Consider the following 6000-nt stretch of genomic DNA (forward strand, 5'->3'; position numbering starts at 1 on the left):
GATGCTGGATGCTTTTGAAAATATTTGCGATATACCCCTCTAGTTTCTGACAACACTCAACTAGAGGTTATATCCCAATAAAAGAATTTAACAAGTACCAGTGCGGCTATATCTTGTTTAACTTCTACTTTAATCCATCAATACTTTGACCATCTACAAAATGCTGTGTCAACAAGGTCCATGATTTAGTTGTGTGTTGTTGGGAAATGTTCTTCTGTTCCGAGTTTTATAAGCTCTGACACCCAATAATAGTTCTGTGTGTCCTCTGCTCTTAGACTGTGGAAAACAGCAACTCATCATCTCTTTTTCACTGTCTTCACATAATATGTGATTCTTGAGAATTGACTGTGTACCCATGGACCCTGTTCTCTGTCTCGGAAGCTGAAAATTTCCATGCCCTTTATTGTCTCCTTGCATGGTTGTCATTCCAACTTTCCTGATCAAGTTGTCATTCTGTTTTGTGCCCCTTTGAGTGTGCCCCTTTTTTGGCATAGAATGAGAAGAGGTCCTCTCAGGAGTCAGGGTGATGGTGCACCAGAGATGTATGAAGTCGTTTAATAGGGGTTTCTGTTTAGTTCTTCATGGTTTTCTTAATAATTACTCCATTGTTTTCATCACCAATCTGATATTTTAGGGAAATGTTCACACGTACTCCATAATTTTTTTGCTGAGTTATGAAAAATTTTCATTTCAGCAGATCTATTTTGTTACTTCCTTCACGACCCCTTTCCATGCATTTTCATTCACCCGTACTAGAAGTTACCTCTTGTTGGTTTTGCTGCCTTAAATATTCTTCTTTCTGTGCTCTGACCCAGGTCTATGAAATACTTGCAAGTTAAAAAAAGTCACAAAAACTTTACCATTAAACAAGAAAACATAGGGTTTTAGACTGACAGAAATGAGGAGGTGAATATGATTAGCTGGGGGCAGGCTTAAGGCACTCAGATTTGCCACAGCCAAGATAATTTGTCAGAAGCTTCCTGCTAAGCCCATCACTAAATATATATAGGTAGAATTAGTGTTCCTAGGTGCATTATTTTCGCTGTCTGTTTTATCGTCTTGCTCACTATCATGATATACTCTATAGTTCCTCCTGTTCTGCTCCAGTTTTAGCTACCTTAATTTTGTCTGTCCAAATTTTTCATTGTCAGCGAACTTTCCCCCAACATTATTCACTCACTTTTCCAGATCACTCATGAAATTGTTAAATAGTGGAAGTCCCAGCACAGATTCTGATGGGAATCCCAAGGTAACTTCTGCACTCTCCTTCAAAAATCAGCATCATATTTATTCACTTGAATCTTCTCTTGATTAATACAGAAGAATTCCCTTTCTTATCCCATGAGAATTCAATGATTTGTAGAGGACTGAAAAGCTTGATTTAAGCCACCAAGGGTATGACCTTCCGGGTGCTTCCTGTAGCCATAATGAAGAAAGAGTATATAGATGGACTCGATGGATCATGGACTCGATGACCTTTATGGGTCCCTTCTAACTCGAGTTATTGTATGATTCTAGGTTTAACTAAGTTAAAGGATTAATGTCCAACCTAGAATATGTCTTTGACATGAAGAGTCTATCACCTAAATAGGCATGCAAGATAAAGGAAAGAGAAGAGTCATCAGCAGTTCTCTTCTGTAGAAATGGAAATTAAGGAAGTAATTTAATGAAATTCATCTGTCGTGGTTTAAGCCCAGACAGCAACTAAGCACCACGCAGCCGCTCACTCGCTTCCCCCCACCCAGTGGTATGGGGGAGAGAATCAGCAAAAACAAGTAAAGCTAGTGGGTTGGGATAAGAACAGTTTAATAGAATGGAAAGGAAAAAAAAATGATGATAATAATAACGCTAATAAAATAACAATAGTAATAATAAAAGGATGGGAATATACAAGTGAGGCACAATGCAATTGCCCACCACCTGCCGACTGACAGCCAGTCAGTTCCCAAGCAGTGACTCCCCCTAGGCCCACTCCCCCCAGTTTACACACTAGATGTGATGTCACATGGTATGGAATACCCCTTTGGCCAGTTTGGGTCAGCTGTCCTGGCTGTGTCCCCTCCCAACTTCTTGTGCCCCTCCAGCCTTCTTGCTGGCTGGGCATGAGAAGCTGAAAAATCCTTGACTTAGTCCAAACATTCCTTAGGAAAAACTGAAAACATCAGTGTGTTATCAACATTCTTCTCATACTAAATCGAAACATAGCACTATACCAGTTACTAGGAAGTCAATTAACTCTATCCCAGCTGAAACCAGGACATTATCTAAGACATGATCGATACCTGAAGTCTAATCTCTCTGTTTAGATGTCTCTCTCCTTACAGCATGTCCTAAAAGTACATCCTCAGCTAGCTCAGGTATAGATGTCTCCATTATCAGTATCTGGAGATAGTATGTTATATAGTGTGTGGTAGGTATATCTGCACTTGAGACTCATGCTATATACTAGGCAATAGCAGAAACTAATGGATTTCAGCATGTTTTTTTTAGACTCTTCCTACAAATTTTCCAGGGGAGATTCAGATTTCTGGATTAGGTAAATTTCTGGAGAAATTACAACAACTTCTTTTTAATGTCACCTTTCATGAATTGCCTAGAAATAATGGATCATGGGCTGAAAGTTCTTCTAGAGGAGACCTATGGGAAACGTCATAGAGAATGGAGTATTACTGCCTCTTGGGTCATGATACCTTGAGACACCACATTACTGTATTACAACACAAATCTTTATAATATATGCATAGAATCTGAATAAGGGTCAGTGGTGAACTACAAGAGGTTGAGAACAAAAAGGGATGTTTAACTCCCACCAAAGCTTCAGGGCTTCAATACTGACAATTGTCAGCATCCCTAATTTTATTTCATTTTTATTGTTTAATGAAAACTAGAAAAACAGAAGGAAGTCTAGGCTGACAATGCTATCAGCATGCAATTTTAGGCAGTGACATTTGTTTATCTGCTTCTCAAGACTTTTTAGTCTCTTTTTTCCCTCCAATATTATTTCAAAGATACAACAGAAACATAACTTCCAAAGAGAGGAAATTTAATTAATGTACACAGATTTGCTAGGCTAAGTGTAATTTCATTATGTACTTCCAAATGCAAATTTAAAATACTTAGATAGAGATGGATGGCCAGATTAGACATATGTGACAGACAGACAGATAATTACTGATAATGACTGCAGTGTAGCAATGAACAATTTAGCCAGCCGCTGTGTGACAATATTGCAGATGAAGTCCTGAACTTGCTTTAGAAAAGTAGTTTTCTTGTTCCCTCTCCCCTGCTTCCACCATTGCCCTCCAGTTTAGAACCAATGGGCATGAAATGATGTTCCTTGTCTGAAATGAAACCAGAGCAGCTTCATCCTGGAAGCTACTCAGAAGTAAACATTTAAGATTTAAACTACATTTACCTTGAGAATTAGAAGTAGTTAACACAATTTAAAGACTTGAAATAGAAACCAAAATTAAATGTACTGCTTAAAGGATTAGACAATCATCTTCCTGTACAAACAGCATAAACAAGGAAATCGTATTAGCTCTTAATGTAATTAGCTGAACCCAACAGTCTATGGATAAAACCTCTCTATGCACTTCTCAGAAAAACAGGGCAATCTTGGGAGGATTTAGAACTTGACAATTTGCATGAATTTCTAATGAGGCAAAATTCATTGAGCTTATTAAATGAAATTCTTCCTATTATCTAATCCACATAACTGCTAGCCCAGAAGAGATGAAAGCTTTACCTGCTTCCACATTGAGAAAAAGCAGCAAAAAAGAACAAAAAATTCATAACCACAGCATGACCTCATTTTTTTTTCCCCTTCTGCTAAGCTACATAATATCTGGAATTGAATTACTTTATTTCTCATTCAGGGCAGCACAACCTTGGGAACATTTTCAAGCTAGATAAACACACCAGGGACCCCATCCAAAGGCCACTGAAGTCAAAGAGAATTTCCAAAGATTTCAATGAGTTTGCATCAGAAACACATTTCATGATATTTCCTCACTTGTAAGATGGCATCATTCATTAATTGTTATAAAGAGATTTGTTTGCAGAGGATGATGTAGGTTATGAAATTATAAATAGGCAGATATAAAGATGTGATTTTTAAGTAACTAAATAATCACAGCTAGACTAATTCAGAAACTGGATATCTCCTTCTATATAAAATTCTAATATTTTGATTCACATTTTTATCCTAATTGGGAAGAAATGACAAAGCACGGAACCTCTTTCCTGGAACAAAATTTTTTTACGTAATTCCATTTAGAAATGTTTAATTTTTGTTTGGAGTAGGTCCAAAAATAAATTGTCTTAGCTATAACAGTGCAATATGTGGGGACATCTCAGGAGCAGTGACTATTCATAAGACAGGTAGCACGGCCATAAGATTAGCTCCATGGAGGAGAATGTGAGGAGCATTTATGTGAAATATACTTTCCATTAGCTTAGGCAAATTTAACCCAAATTAAAAAAATGTTTTGTTTTCATTTGGCTTTCCTGCCCAAGGGGAAAATTGAAAATAGTTGTAACTAATAACATTGTCCAAAATGAAACAACAGTTTTGCAGAAGCCAACATTTGTAATGAACTAGCTGTTCCTATAAGCAATAGACCTAACAAGGTCTGTTTTTCTGAGCTTTGTATTTGATTGTATTACATTGGATTTCCTACTACATTTTCTACAACCCCATATCCTCCCCAAGCCAGCAGCTTTATCTCCCTTTAGACTATTTGAATGCCCTTGGTTTCCCTACTTGATATGAAAAAAACTGTCTGTACTAAACAGATTTGTATGGATATTCAGGGCCCACATAACTGTCCCTTGAGAGTATTCTTGACCCCGCGCCCTGTAGGAGTGCTGAGTGTAAGAGCCCTGTGTCTCATCAAATTAAGTTGAAGTTGGCCAGCTGATCAAAACTTAGGTAGGAACAGCAGAAGCAGATGCTCAGTCATATAGTCTTCCTAATCCCTTAACCCTTATCAGGTTTGGGGTACTGAAGTGAAAAACAGATTTTGGTGAAAAATTCCTAATCCAACAAGACAGTATTATCAACTGCCATCCACTGACTTGCAGAATGTACACATTACTCTTCAGGAAATACTGAAGTGAAGAGCAGTACTGTAACTCAAAATAATGCTGAAACAAATATCATTGTCTTAAACAGGATTCCTTCCTCAGCAGAATGGGCTGGAAACTGCATGAGCTCAAATTGCAGAGAGACTGATGGTCATTTTGTTTAACTAGACAGTTGCTGAACTACCATTGCCTAATGCATTGCTTTTGTAAAGTGCTTGGAGTAGGAGTGAGACAAGGACCACTCTTATTTTATAGGGTTGGGGAAGTTTATTACCCACCACCAGGTACAAACATCATATTTCAGGAAGCCAACAAGTAGCCCAGTGTTGCGTGAACACATGAGAGAGAAGAATTAAAGTGATGGAAGCACATTTTGCCTTTACAGTCCAGTCTTGTGTATTTGACTGTGGACAGTCAATGTGACACAAACAAACTCTTCAAATTTACTTCCACTTCCAGTGTATTATTCCCCTTTATAAAGTGGGGTTGGACTTGAATCAGCCTGAGGACGTTACTTCTGCATCTCTGCAGAAGCAGAAAACGAGAAAAATCAGTAAATTCCTCTCATAGTGGTAAAGTGGTGCCAGGGGCTACTGTTACATCTTTGGATGAGAGGGAACATAGCTGTTGGTGGTTTAATACCAACAACCCCAACGTGTCTACCTAAACATCCTGGGCTGGCCCAGGTTGGGAAAATGCCCAAGGTAGTGGAGTAGTCAGTGGGGTGGGTTTGCCTCAGCAGGAAGGGGGATCTGGGAGCCAGGGAAGCAGGGAGCAGAAACGAAGCTTGGAACAAATAGCCAAACATGATGTCTGACACTAAACAGGGAACCTGTGGACATTGCAATGTCTCCTGCAAGGTGGGAGAGAGGCGAGGCAGAGCTGTGGCTGGGAAGGATTGCTTAGTATGGC

Source organism: Buteo buteo, chromosome 4 (genome assembly GCF_964188355.1).
Source record: "Buteo buteo chromosome 4, bButBut1.hap1.1, whole genome shotgun sequence".
Taxonomy (NCBI): Eukaryota; Metazoa; Chordata; class Aves; order Accipitriformes; family Accipitridae; genus Buteo; species Buteo buteo.